General features: G+C 36.5%; 1 protein-coding gene across 2 annotated transcripts in view; it reads left to right on the forward strand.

The window, feature by feature from the left end:
• Nucleotides 1–6,785: 6,785 nt before the first annotated feature.
• LOC124411081 (atrial natriuretic peptide-converting enzyme-like) overlaps nucleotides 6,786–15,842 on the forward strand; it is an 81,584-nt gene continuing 72,527 nt past the window's right edge. For both annotated transcript variants that reach the window (XM_046889950.1, XM_046889952.1), the window contains exon 1: nucleotides 6,786–6,857. The gene's annotated coding sequence lies outside the window, so the exon portion shown is untranslated. The remainder of the gene's footprint in view (nucleotides 6,858–15,842) is intronic.

Genomic DNA, 15,842 nt, shown 5'->3' on the forward strand with positions numbered 1-15,842 from the left:
AGTGCCAGAAATTGATAAGTTCGTTGTTCGCAAACAGAAGGCGAAAGGAAAATCAGAAATAGCTACGATAATGTGAGGCAGGCTGATCAGAAAAGATGGAAGACAAATATTTGCCTCTTCTAATTCGTTTTCACATTTTTCCCATCAACGACGGATTTTTCTGCTTCTGCTTCTGCTTCTGAGTGACGCGAAATGGATCTACAGACAACAGCTTTCACTGATAGTGTATACGCGTAAGTATACATACCGTGTGTCCGTGAGAAAAGTGCGCACTTCATGCGCGTGCGTCGAGTCGATCGAATTTCATTGGCTCACAGTTGCCGCCTGATTGCGCAGCCGACGCAATACCAATCGTGAATGTCAGAAAATGTCCCTAGAATCCCGCGGTTTGCTATTAGCTGTGCGCTTCTAGGGACATTTTCTTGACATTGACTTGACGCATGCGCACAAAGTGCGCACTTTCCTCATGGACACCCGGTACAGATTCTGCCCGAGTACATGGAGACACGGAATTTTCTCAAACTCCTTCGCTTCTTGATTGAATAATGATCAAACACCTTCTTTGCTGATCCACGTTTGATTTTATCAATTTACACCATTTTAATGGTAAAAATTAATTTTTGATAAATAGTTACTATAAAAATTCTGGTTAAATCGGTATGTTGGAAGAATTACGGTTTATATGTTGTTCGAATTGCAAGACAAGTTATTCCACAAGTAACTAATGAGTGTAATTATAATTTCCGATGCCACATTTTCTGGTTGATTGCAGTTAGAGATCTGTTTGTTTGCCTGGGGAAAATTGTTTTTCAGTCGTACGAATCTTGGTGAACAATAATTATCGCTGCATCAACATTAAATTATCGCAATAATTGAAAAAAAAAAAAAAAAATTATAGTATGAATAAGCGGAATCAAAAAAAGCAGACAATAATTTGTCACATGTTTTAGTCAATTCTTCATATTAATGTTTATATAACTTCTACACTCCTAACCTTCAAAATAAAATTCATCAGATGTGTATAATCTCATCAATTGGAGTAACAAGACGAGCAAAGATTAGTAAAAGAAGTAAAATGATCTTTATCCAGTAATAATGATAATAAATATCAAGAACGTTGCGTAAAGATAAAAAATGGGTTAAGTGAGAAAAATTTCAAATTCGTAGCTCTTAGCTTTTTTGTAACATCTTATCTTCGTTCGTTTCATCCCTTTTTTTTAAATCGTACCAATTTCGTACACGTATTGCACCCTTAATGTTTTTTCAGTATAACAAAGCTGGAATAAAAGGATTCAGCGAATTTAGGACGGCTGAATCAGTAGAAACAGATAAAAACAATTTTCTGTGTATTACCTCCATTTTTCTCGTTTATTTCTTGGCTCATTTTTTTTCGCTACTCTGCTTTCTTTTTTTCTTCCCATTTTATAACAAGCTGCAAGCATACGCTCTGAATTAAAGTCTCTTGTTGTCTCTTTTCTCTTGCGCGCTCTCTCTCGAGCTGAACAGAGATTAAAACGATCATTTTCCTCGAACAACAACAACAACAACATCTAAGTACAGCTACAAACGAAAGAAAGTTAAGGATAAAAATATACTTAAAAAAATTTAATGTACAGCACTTTTTTGGAGGCAAATATACATCAATTGTGCTAGATTAGCCTAAGCATATTATTAGACTGTTACTATGGGTTTTGTTTCTTTCATTATCGGATTCGCAAATCTTGCCAGAATTGCTGTTGATTTAATTCCACAAACGTGTTGTCCATATATTCACCACAGAAGATGTAAGATGTAGAATCTTTTTCTTTCCGTGCACTTTCGCTAATACTTCTTACTCCAGTATTCTGAAGCGCTTTCTTCAAATCCTGCTCGAATAAGATTACGATACACAGCTCATAATGTGATCAAAGCGTTTTCGTTTCCTCGATATTTTTCCTTCTTTTCCTCATTAAAACAGGCTCATTTTCCTCGGTTCTCAATTTCTTTGAATTTAATTGATACTTGGAGTTATAAATAATCATGAGAGAAAGTTTACAGAAAAAAATAATGTGTCATTGGAGTGGTTCACCAAGAAAAGGAAAATTTTTACACTACGGATTCCTCATAACACTGTTTTTTTGTGATAAAGAAAAATTTCTAAATTTGAGCTCGATCAGATAAGATTTAAAGGACCCACTTTCGAGTTTTCGTTTTAAATACATACACGTAAAAAAATGCTTACTTTAAATCACCATCGATTTCGCGTAAAAATATCGACGAAAACGAAGAGTATCAAGAGACATTTTTTGTAGGTCCCTTCTGTTGCTTTTTTTTTTACGTGTTATTGCACAATGAGGACGAAAATTCGAAAGCGAGTTCAAATTTGCAGGATTTTTTTTACATCATAAACAACAGTTTTATAAGGAATCTGCGGTGAAAAAAAATTATTTTTTTTTGTGGTGAACCACTCTAGTATGTATATTATATATGCCTATGTACGTGAGGTGCAGGTTTTATGTAGTCGGTTTGAGTTAACTTGAGCCAAACGTTGCATGTCGTTTGCAGAATATAAACGAGGGGACATCTGAGATATGTATCGTGTGTGTATACATATACAATACATATACAGACTCAATTTCAAGCGACTAAAGACTTCGTCGTCTGCTAGAGTTTAATGTGCGAGAGCTAGAATCCGAGAGCAGCTGTCTAAGCTGTCAGAGCGATGTATATAACCTATAAAAACTTTGTAATCAATTAAGATTGAATAGTGAATTGAGTCTCAACATTTCGGCTGTTTAAACTATTCTTTTCTTTCAAATATACTGAGCTCAATGCGAATGATTTTATTCGTAAAAGTTTATTACAGAGAATATCAAACGGTCGAGTCGAGCGCAGGTGTAGAAATTTTTGAGGTTAGATACATCGCGACGAGTTTTGACGTACGAGTTTCAAACTTCCGGCAGTTGGTAGCCCTGACAGACGGCCATTCCGTGGTGTGAATATACACGGTGTGTCTAGGAGTGCAGTTTCTTTCTCCAAAACAGTTTCTCTCTCATGCTGGACTGGACTTAAGTAAGACGTGTACCAACGGCGCCAAAATACCCTAGATCGGTGGTAATTAATTGTTCTGACGTTGAATCTGCGTGGGAAAAAAATGAGGGGGACTTTGAATAACTCACACCGCAAATCTACATGATGATATTACCGAGCAGGGTAGCGTTCGTCAGAAAAATAATTCCCTAGCAATATAGGGATTTTTTTAGACGGCTGGTAAACATCGCACTTAAAGGCTTTAACCTCGAAGAAAGGGGCGTGTCGTAGAGGTTCTAGGCACACCATGTATACTCGCACCACGGGCCGTTCTCGGATTCCAGCCCACGCGCATTAAACTCTAGCAGACGACGGATTGCCTAGTCGTTAGGAACTCACTTTGCATACACAGACAAATACACGCATGTTTTCCCCAAAAGCGTACAGCTTCTGAAATAACAAATGATACAGGGTCACGATGATCTATGGAGTAAAGTAAATTGGTTGCTCTTTCTGTCTCCTTTTATTTCTCTCTTCAGTTCTTTCGCTGCACACGTAAAGAATCGTGTCATAGATATATGGTGTAATAATATAAAGGTGAAGGAAAGAACATGAATAATGGAATTTGAATAACTATAAATGTTTCGAAAAGTCTTCTTTTCATTCAAAGATGTCAAAAGTTTCAGGCTTGTTTTATAAAAAAAAATTCGCAAAAAGTATAGTCTCAAAACCAAATACGTAGTCATTTACACAATTTCATTCGTAATCGATGTTGTTTGCTATAAAGTTAGCCAGTAAAGTTAGACTTAATATATACTTTGTATACTTTCTGCTCGAGTGCATCCGGTCTAGTTCTATAATCCATTCCTTTTTTGAGTTTCTCGTTCCTCGAAAAACCTGGAAGTCCTGGAAATCTCAAGGAATTTCTTTCCTCCTGGATTATCCTAGAATTCTCAGAAAACTTTGCGTTTACACTGGGAATTTTTCCAAAAGTGATCGACTAAAAAAATTCATTTTTGCAATTTTAAAACCCGTATTAATTTGAGTAGACACCCTATTTTGCATTTTGGAGTAGACTCATTTTTCTGCTGTTATAATAAAAGTGATCAGCATCCAGAACCGTAGAACATCCTCATTGAAATTACCTCCACGCTCCTTAATTTTGACATTTTTTATCGCGAGCATTTAGCACCACACTTTTTACCACGACACGGTGTTAATTTGACTCCTTGCGGATCCTGGGCTGGCTGCAGAATCGCATCACCGAGTCAGAAACTCCCTTCTCTTTCATCCCTGCAGACGAACCACGCGGCAACGACGAGTGACGCTTTTCGAGGGTCGCCCACGCGCCTCGTTTCCGTTGCCGTTGGTTGTGGTCGACGGGATTTTAACCAGTGTGTCGAGAACCACCAGATAGGTAGTTTCCGTTATTTGAATAGTCCGCCTCTCGCCGCCGGGAAAAGCGCAGGATTTTTCCGAGCTCTCAAAAACAGCGCTTCGATTTCCTTTTGTGCATTTTTTCCTCCCCCCCCCCCCCCCACCGGCCGCCCTCTTTGCTCGATACTCTTCGGTTTTTATCTTCTAGTTCTGTTCTATTACGTCTCATTTTTGTGACTGTGTTGCTTGAAAGTTTTTACTCTAAACATTGTGAGAAAGTTATTTTATGACAAAAACGTTTGAGGGTTGTTTTCGTGAGAAATTTTATACAACCATGTATCCATCAATGAAAAAAAAATAATTAAGGAATTCCAGGAGCTTCGCCGATGATTAAATATCAGCGTGGAAATAACGGGAATATTGAAATCGCGTGTATTCGCTCACTGGATTGAAAGTTTCGTAGAAACTGAACCGGAAATTGTGCCGGAGTTGGGGGTTCGTTTAAATATACCGTCTTGGCTACCCAAACTTCGGGTAATTAACCGATTCAGAGTTTGTGGATATCGTGTGATGCGTGACGTGTGCAATGCGCGATTAGTGTTCGTCGAGTTTCGAGTTGACAAGATCCGTACATCGGTGGCTTTGATTCCGAAATTCAAGCTGGGGGATTAAGTTCGAGGATTACTCATTGGAGACAAGTAATTTATAAAATTATTATCCAATATTCTATACTGAATTACTACAAAGTATCATCATCAACTCTCTAAGAAATTCTTGTGCATGAGAGCATGTAATTCAATAAAACGAGTCATTAGAAATCGATTCGATTCATTTTAAGTTGTACAATTTCAACCATACAATATAGTTCAACAATTTGTAGAAAATTTATTTACGTATGAAATGAGATATTTTTCAATAAAATCAGACCAACTATACGCGTTTTTCGGTGAAAAAATAGTGGAATAAGGTGATTTCTGTAATGAAATTCTAAATTCAAAGTTGAAAAGCTTTAATCTCTATTGCAGAAACTTTTTTGAATCAGATTCGATTTCGTCAAATTTAGTTATGATCAGTTTAACTTTCGTTTTGTTACGTTTTTGATTAGACAAATTTTTTATCTGATTGTACCTGAGATACTGCATCCTTAGTGCGGATCAGGTTCTAAAAACCGAGAAATTTGCGTCACGATGTCTATTCACAATCGTAAGTTCCCTGGAGGACTTGAAAAAACTTAGACTTATAACTTAGTCACAAAGAATTCTTCTGACTTATGTTGTGTGAAAGAAAATCAAAAGGAGAATGAATGAAATATTCAAGCGATTGTTGAGAAAAAAAAAGTGTTTATTGGTTGCATCAGAATTATAGCGTCGTACACTTACAGGAACGAAAAAATTACGTCAAGACGAAAATGAAAATAGCATGCCTCGGTTAATTTTACGTTTGACCGATTTTTGAATCGCGTTGAAGGTCTAAAATTAGCCGTCTAGCGTTGTGGCGAGAAAACGGCCGAGCTTCGCATTAAGAATTCAATGCGCAATATGAAAAAGCTTAGAAATTTTGGAATGGCATTTTGTTCCGGCGAAAAGCTCCGTTCCCAGAGTTTTTGGAGTTTGCATACTAATCCATGGAATGAAATTGAAATAATAATTAATAAAATTGAAATATTACAAAGATAATCGTCAGCAATTCTCACGAGACAGTCTTTCTTGTAAAAAGAATCAATTGGTTTACGCAATACAAATTTAGTAGATTTTTTTTGTCTATGAAAAAAGCAATATTCCTGGTTTTGAAACTCGAAACGACGACAAAGTCAAACGCTTACGTAAAGTCCCCGTATCATCTACGAAATCTCGAATCTGTTACTTTCAGCTCCTTTTATATCTCCTCTTAATCTTCTGAAGTTTTCTTTGAGCAGGCAGTCCGGGTACCGCAAAGAAAAATCTCTCAATTTTTGCACAGAATTATGTACAGACTGTTTTATTCCCTTGATGATATATTTTTGACTGTTTTATTATCTAAATAACTCGAAATATTTTGAAAAAACATTTTAACAGATGATTTGAAATCGGTTTAAAAACATGGTGTTTTTCTTTCTTACGGTTCCGAAATTTTTGGCAAATTGTGCGTGAAAAATTGAATTCCTCAAATTCTTACCAAATCTTCGTAAGTGTTTGAATTTTTTACAAGTAATCGGGATATAATAACATTTTGTAAATATATTAGAGCTTATGAGGTACTGGGATGATAAATTTTGAGATTTTTTAAAAATATGTTTTTACAATAGTCGGAATATTATTTATAATTTTCTGATTAATTAACTGACGACAATTTTAATCAATCCTCCAAATCTCATATTTCTTGCATCGACTTTGTCGTTCAAATTTCTTTTTCTCTTTTCAGCTCACACTCGGATCTCACCGAAGTTTAATGTGCTCAGTCCTGATAACTTCAGCCCTAAAAATGACGCCAAGGTGAGTAACGCATATATAAAAAATCGACTATTTAACATCTAGCAACAAGAGTTTAAACACTGCGTAATGCCGACCAAAGAAATCTGCCCATTGCAAGCGTTTGTGCCACTTGAGTCATTTTTTTTGTAAGCCATGAGCAAAATTCTATCGTCCAAGGCGATTTTTGCTTGGTACAAAATTAGTGTGAGATTCTGGCGATTTTCGTTAGTGCAATTTTTTCACCCTTGTACCATTTTTTCTCCAGCATGATTTCTGCGTGATTGATTATTATGACTGGCATTGAAATTGGTGTCATTTTTTCCGTTAGTGTTATTCCGGGAATCGTTTCAATCTTCATGGTATTAAGTGTAATTTAAACCAGTTGAATCCGGCTTGTTTTCCATACCTGTGACATTTTTTTTTTTTCAGCAAAAGTGCAATTTTGAGCAAATGAGTACAATATTATAGTATAAGTGCAACTTCCTCTATGCTTCGAATTTTTCATCAAAAGTGCAATATTTTGTTATTTTCATAAACAATTTTGTTATTAGTTTGATTTCTTTGTCAATTCTGGCCATGGTTTCTAAATTTATCGTGTTGAATTGCGCATTGGTTTTCATTCGACTCAAAAAACTGATTGAACCAAGCCTCTAGCTAGCACTTACGATACTTTTCGTGATGGGATATATCCGTCCACCGTTTTAGCTCCCGGCTAAAGTATAATAATTTTGTAAATTCTCCCGTCGACAAATATCGCCGCAATATTAGCGAATAACGCATCGGCGGTTTTGAGGGTAAACAGCGATATAATTTAGGTTGATGTACGTTACGCAGATAAACTGAAACGTGAATTGCTTCATGCGAGATACACGGGGTGTGTATAACCTGCTCATAAACCGCCTGGAATGCAGACGCACTTGCGCATACGCATACGAAAACTAAAACACACACACGCATACTCATGTATTTAACAAGAACTATGGAACGAGCTTGTATTTTCGCCTGCATGGTCAGTCAGTATTGGTGATCGATTCAATTTCTCCGCTTGCCGCCAGGTGTCGCCTTTTTCTCGCGACAAAAGTATCTCCGAGGATTAGTAATATCTCACACCACTACTGAATCACTTCATAGTCAAGTCAAAATAAGTCTACATTGAAAATATTCTGCTCGTGGCTGGATTTTGGGACTACAGCAGTTGTCTTCGACCCTCAGGAACTAATATCTGAAGTCATTTTTGAGCTGCATAACCGGGGTTTTGAGAAAACAGCCAAATTTGACGGTCTTTACATTTTCCTCAAAACTGCTGGCGATATGTAGATGCAAAGTGAACTTGACCATCGTGTAAAGCGGAAAACTCTGCATCGAATTGTGTTTTCACATATCGAAAACGGAGTTGGATCGTCAAATTAAGTAAAAAGAAATGATTTCGCTAAAATTCTCCAAGTGCCGATGTTGAGTAGAATTTTCTTTCTCTGAATTTGTTAATCCGACTCCGCTTCCGACATATGAGGACATAATTCGATGCAGAATTTTCCGCTCTACACGATGGTCAAGTCAATATTTCATATTACGATAGCAATTTTTGAGGTAAAACGCAAAAACCGTCAAATTTGGCTGTTTTCTCGAAACCCCGATTAGGCGGCTCAAAAATGACTTCAGATTTGAGTTCCTTAGGGTCGATAATCCCTACAAACCAAAATGCACCCACGAGCCGAATATTCAACTGAATCTCCCTCGATATTTCGTCTTTTAAAATGTATCTCACATGAACATGTCAAGATTAAATTACTCAATCTCTAATCTAAGATTGTCAGGTCAGAGATTTTTTATTCGTATTTTCTCCTTTGAGTCCATGAATTCGTGTCTCTTCCTCAAAAAAATTGATTTACATTGCATCCGGATATTTTTCGCAATTTCACTTTGACGTGTCCATCATAAAAACAAATAAACTTGCAAAACAACGACGAAATTCTCGATTTCACCGAGTCTTCCGAGTATATTAATTTCATTCTTTCTTATTTCTGTTTTTCTAATTAATTTCATATCTTTTCTTTCGGGCTTTCTCCAAGCGTTTTTATCGTCCGCCCTTATTTCGTTTCTATGTCATCTTGTTTTTTTGTTGTTTTATGGGCTTATTTCTCATTCTTCTCTTGTCCCCCGACTCGTATATAAGTGAAGGCATAGAGTGTTGAATAAACAGACGTGAAGTTGCCTGGCATGTGCCGACACTTTTTATATCGAGTGCAATTTTCTCACCCCGTAAAAACCTTTCTCTATCCGCAAATAAATATTTATTTTATTCCAGATTAGACGGTTTATGAAAAAACAAGAAATTCGAGTTGATAACGATAATAACCTCCATGTAACGTCATTATTCAGTCATATTCGAATAATGCATTTAATTGATTTTGAAGTAGTAATAAGTTTTCAATGTTTTAGTTGACGAATAGATGCCCGTCTAAAACCTATTTCAATTCCGGCAGGGATGAAAAATTTTATTATGTTTAGACGGTCGAAGTTTGGAAGACGTGATCCTCTTTTCAAGTTTTCGGCTTTTCACATCTTCCGGTCCAACGATTTCAATTCTACGTGACAAATATTCATCAAAGATAAATTGATTCGGAATCTACGAGTTTCGATTCACTATTTAATTTTTTTATTTGAAATGTATAGGAATTTGTATGAATTGTGTCAAATTTTTAGATCAAAATTTACCCTTTTATAGTAGATATTGAATATATATTCAATATTGTTATTATTTATTATGATAAATAATTTAGTTTTATAATTTTCGAATTTCGTTGAATTTATTTATGAAACTTTGAAAACAAATAATCCACTGTAATTGTAAAATATTATTACAACCAATTAGTAAAAGTTTTCATACGATAAAGAAAAAAAATCGTCAAACGATTACCAATTTTCAAGCAATATAAAAAAAATTCAATCAAATCTTGTTGTTTTTGACGATGAGCAATGATATTAACGAATTTTTTCAAATTTAATTTAACTTTTGCACAGCTTGTTTATTGAAGATCTCGAGATTGACTTTGCTGTCCTGTTTCCGCGCTCTCCATCTCTGGTGTTTTTTCTTTCATTCGTACCTTTTTCTTTACTTTAATTTTTTTTCACCCTTTCCCCTGAGAACTGATAACTATTGGAAAAAAATCTTTTTACCCCACACCTATAACATCTCAATTCTTGGAGGCGTGAAGCGAAGGAAACTTTTTTAAGGCTACAAAAGAAGCGACCGGCTCTGGAATTTTATCCGTTCCTACCCTCACCGATGTCAAGCACCTAAGGGTTAATACTCACGGATCTTCGGGTATCCAGAATTTCAGCGTAGTCTTCGAATTTTGATGAATAGTGATTTTCCAATTTGAGTTTTTGGTTCTGGTCATCTTAATCGATAAAAAACTAAATGGCCTCGACTGAAAATAGTACTTTGATTCTAACCCGAGAAGATAAATGAAAATAGGAAAATGCAGAAACAAAAAAATGATAAATTCAAAATTTTTCATGAATTCGTTGAACAATTCTACGTTTTCCTGCGACTTTTACCCTTCCGGAGTGTTTTTTCCGAAATAATTTTTTGAAAATTTGGTACTGGAATTTTCGCTTATCGACGACAAGATTGGAAACTTTTGATTGTGTCGCCAAATTTTTAAGTCGTAGGTGGCTTAAAGAATTTTGTAAATAAAAAAATTCCGGAAGAGAAAATTTTTCCGGTGTGTTGTTATTAAAAAAACGTCTAATAAATCGGATACAAGATCCTTGAGCGATGATTCGGGTAACGAGGCGCTTAAATATCTCAAGGTTTGGGAATTCTTCCATATAAATTACACTGTAAAGCAAGGCGTGCGATGAACGGAGGGGAGAATTGTTATCCTGGCTGAGGCAAGCGAGCTTACATAAAACGGAGCTTTGCCGTCGTTTCGAGCACTCTGTTTTCGTCTCGTACATCCTTTACCTGTTTCTTCACTTAGTGGAAGTCTGTATACCTATTCTGCGGTTTGGTATACATGCGCAGCTCCAAAAGAGCTTCATGCTTGTATTTCAGTCCAAAGAAGGTGTTTCAATTTTCTCCAAATGATTTTCACAGTCAATTAAGGGCTGGAGATTCGTTGAAATGTTCCGGTATCAATTTAGGTCAGTTGTCACACGAGTTTGGTAGGCTAAAAAAATTCGAAACGAACCAAAGAAAAGAAGAAATAATCTAGAGGAAGAAACGTTTTACATTATCAAAATAATCGCTTACCTTAGTTTCGTGTGAAAAAACATATAAATTTTTGACTTGAAATTTATCCTGCATTCTCATTCTATTCATTTACCGATGAGAATCTTATCTTGCATACTGTTCGCATTGAAATTTTTTTTCACTTTCCGCTCACAAAGTGTATCAATATTTGAGAATTGTCTATGTCGCCAACCAAGCAGAGACCCCGATCAGCTTTCGCTTGATTCTGTCAAGATTTCGATTTTACTTTGTTTTTCTAGCTATAGAATTTTCTATTGCATCCTATCTTTCATCGAATAAAGACGTCTTCTGTTGCCTATTATATGTGCTATTGCATCTAATATGAACAATCTTCCCACAATCATATGACATGTTGAGCGCGGGAAGTCTGCGCGCTGTACATGAGATGGGAAGAAAGTGGGGGGAGTAAGCGAGTAGCGCGCATGCGCAGAAGGAGAAGCGAAAAGCGAGCGAGTATCGCGCGAGGGGGAGGGAGGCGAGAATAGTTCGACTCGAGCGGTCGCGGAGAAAGCGTGGTGTGAGTGCGCATCAAAGCCTTTGAGTAATTTTGTACCAACTGTCTAAAAAAATCCCTATATTTTTAGGGAATTATGCTCGGTAACGCCATCGTGTAGAGTACACAACACAGAACGATCATTACAGTTTGACGGTTATGTATTATGCAACATATAGGTTATTCGTGATGTGAATCGAAAATAGATTATTTCAAACGTTTTTTTGCAGATGAGTATGAAGTTTATGGTAGAAATGGCGCGTTCGTGTAATGTGCAATGTTATGGAAATGATCGTGCACAATGCGTAACATTCAATTTCCGTAATTTAATTTTTGCATTTCGCACTGATGTTCGAATTATTCAATGTATGAAAAAATAAGTACACTCTCCAGTACACGAAACCCCCAAAATTATCGCTACAACTGAGGACGCACTTAAAAGATCCGCTCATCTTTTCCTCGCGCAGATTCAACGTCACAATAATTAATCACCACCGATCTAGAGTATTTCGACGTCGTTGGTACCGAATTTACCTAAGTCCAGTCCAGTGCGAGAGAGAAACTTATTTAGAGAAAGATGCTGCACTTCTAGGAACAATAATATTTTTCATAGAATGTTAAGATCCGACATATTTTCAAATTCTATTTACGAAATACCGATATTCCAAAGATTTGTCAATGGAAACGTGACCTCATTTTCTCCAAATTCCATTAAAAACCTAAAATCTTCAGGTTTTTATGATTAAGGGTTGTAACGTCCTGAATCAGCGTTATCTGCAGACGTTGAGACGCACGTCTTCTGCCGTCTTTTCGTACTAGTTTAAGTGGTCACGTATTAAATGAGAAACGTCTCGACTCTCGAGCATTTTAGTTTTGATTCTTTAGATTCCGAAGATGCATGCAACAATTGATCACGGAGTGCCTCAGGCTGACGGTAGAGATCAGACGCCTGCACCTTGCATCAAGTAAGGGGGTATTCTGGCCTAGAGGCCCAAATTTCAGGCATTTTTCTTAGTGAGATAAATGAAAAATCACAAACATTTCTACCATTCATTTCTTACAAGACCTTTCTTGATGTTTCAATAATACGAAAATATTCAACCGCATCGAAAAAAGTAGTTTCGAGAAAAACACGGTCAAAGTTTCGTTCTGGCTAGACCGGTTTAGTTGGCGTGTCACAAAAATAACTGTAACATCGAAAATAATATGAATTTCCAAAAATCCTCTTGATAGAGGCTTATTTTTGAGGGTCTAAATTTTGAAAATATAGAGAAAATCAATCAATTCTTTAAAATGTCTACACCAGAATACCCCCTCCAGGTCCATTCCAAGTCGATCCTATGTATCTATATATCTAATCGAGAAAAAGCGTTGTGGGCGCCACGTAGCGGCGAAAAGAAGAGCTACTACTTTCTTGAGTTTTGCCACCACGTGTAGCGCCGCGTTGGCCGCCTTCTCTCTATCCTCCGTACCGCGTACCCCAAAAAAGGGGGTCGCGAGGGAGGCAGGCGTCCGAACCACCACGAAGTGCCGAGCCTCTACAGCAGACGACAGAGTCGGTCGAGACGACGCGTTTTGGACGCTAATAAGAGAGTCAAGTGTCACCTTGTGAGTGATAAAGAGTGAAGTGCGAGGTGAAGTGTGTGTGCCTGTGAGCCGGCAAGGATCTAGCAGCGAGCAGATTACAACTTCTAACTGTCAACATTAGAATAAGGTAAAATAAACAATCATTTGTTATAACCATGTAACACTGTGCGTCAAAATTTCTTTGCCAACAACTTAATGCACCCATTTTCTTAAGATTATCACAAAAACCTTGCTGCGGTAGCCGTGCTTAAGTCCGCGGACACACGACCTTCGGGCCGAAAGTCGTCAACGAGTTGACCGATATCTCCTAGTCTAGTTCGGGGCTAGGCGAGTAAAATCGCACCCAACTTGGGGCCTAGAAGAAGGACAGTGAGAGTAGCTTCCTGCCGGCGAGCGGTGCGACATTGGCTAACTATTTCGTAGTTTAGGCCCAATTTGTGCCCCTTTTAGCCCAGTCGAATAAGGATTTGACTCGATAAAAATTGTAAGTAGCGATTTTGTATCGGAAATCGTTCGGTCGGGGGGGGGGGGGGGGGGTTCTGGCAGTCTACATTTCGGTTTCAGGATTCGCACCACATTGGTTTAACCGCCATCTTGGATTTACTCAATAACTCGTTTATTTTCAATTTCACACGAAAAATGGTGATTGCCAAAGTTGTTTGGAATTAAATTTCTTTCAATTTCGGTCCTTATCGATTTTTTCCTAGGGTCGATATTTTTCGATTGAAGTCCGAAAAGAAGGGGTGAAATTGTATTATTGCATTATCACGTTTATTTTCTGTTTTATGTGAAAAATGATTATTACTGAAGTGGTTTGGGAAAAAAAAAAAAATCATTTCTGACGGAAAATCGCTACTTGAAATTTTTTCCGGGTCAGCCCCTTTTTTGGTCTATCGTCTCTCGATTGCGAGGAGGGTATTTTGTCACAATTTATAACAGCGTCCAAATCAACTATTACGACAACAATCTACAAGGGTAATGGGAAGTAAGGAGGAAAAAATATGACAGGAGAGACAAAATTGCGGAAGAAAATGCGCGGAATTTATTATAACACAAATAAGCGTGAAATTCGAAATGGTTGAAATTCTTTCAAAAGTCGAATGACAGCTGGATAGATAATTATGAGACGAGAAGTCGATTAGGTTCGAAAAATTCTTGTTATAAAACGAGAATTAATACCCGAGTCTGCGTCAAGTTTTTTTTCTTCCGCTTGTTTTCCTAACACTTTCGTCCTTTTGTTAATCTGATTGCGAGGGAGACGATCTGACTTCTCAAAAATCTCCGGAATTATCTTCGGATTCGTAATTTATCGCCACGTAGTATAGCTGTAATAATGATAATGATAATAACGCCATTCGGAGATCAAATCGTTGCATTCTTTTTATCTCTTCTATCTTTCGATTTAAGAATTTAATAATTCTCTTCCTTTTTAACATTTTGCTTTTCAAGATAAATGTGACGTGAATCAATTACATAAACTGTTAAAATTAGAGTCTGAAAACGATCAGAAGATGCGAAAAGATTAAAATAGAATTCAGAACGAATCTTTTCAAACATATCTAGTATCTGTTTGAAGCTTCAGTAATATTCTGCCAAATACTCAGCTGTTTTGGGAATTTGCGGTTCAAAGAACAAAAGAGAAAAATGAGTACTGAACCGGTAATGAAACTGATGATAGAAAAAAAATCTGACAGTTTCTTGAAGAGTATCATAATAAAATAATATAACAAAATCATAATTTTTAGATCACTGAAGTTTTTAATATAAGAAGCTCTGAGGCATTCAAAAAATATTGAAGCTAATCATTCGTGGCAAATTGAAAAAACTATCGTGACTTCGAAATATTTCATTTGACACTAGAAATGACTTGGTGGGCTTAGAAGACTCAAAAAGTGATGAAAAATGAAAAAAAAATCTAAAGCCACTCAAAAAATCCTATTGAAGAATTTTAAAAAACGTTTGCGAAGAACTTTAAGTAATTGAATAGCTTGGAAAAAATGAAAAAGGTGTCTGAATGCGAGTTGTTTCGCAGTAATTAAAACAATTAATTCTATCGTTTTGATGTACTTTAAAACACTTCAACACTCTTAACAAGGTTTGAAAGATCATCGAGAAGAGTCTTAAATCATTTGAAATTACGCTTAGAATTTTTTTAAACGAATTTTCTGTAATTTCAAATACTCGACATCACTGGACGGAATGAACTAAAAATACTGAAAATCGACTTGAAATTACTTTGTTGCAAATTCCTATACTGTGGTAATTTTTTAAAACACTTGAATTATGGATATTGTTCGATTTCGCAGTGTCATTGGATGGATTAAAAACCTCATTGAATCCATCTTATCACAGATAAATTCAGAGTGACGGTGAAAATATTACCGGTATTAACGTTGAACGATCCAAAAAGTTCCGAGCTTTTTGCCAGAGAAATGACAAACCGCACATCAAGGGTTCTGAAGGTTATTAATTCTCGAAAGTCTCGCGGGTGGGTTATCTGTCATACACTCTAAACAAACATCCATCAATTCGGATAAAAAAATGAAACCAAAGAGAAGAGAAACGACAATGAAAAACTCGAAACGAAACACTGTTCAGTATTCAATTAAGAATGAAAGAGACTTTGTTTCTTCGAATCGATAATCTCCAACTAACTATTACTATTTTA

Source organism: Diprion similis, chromosome 10 (genome assembly GCF_021155765.1).
Source record: "Diprion similis isolate iyDipSimi1 chromosome 10, iyDipSimi1.1, whole genome shotgun sequence".
In the NCBI taxonomy this organism is placed as follows: Eukaryota; Metazoa; Arthropoda; class Insecta; order Hymenoptera; family Diprionidae; genus Diprion; species Diprion similis.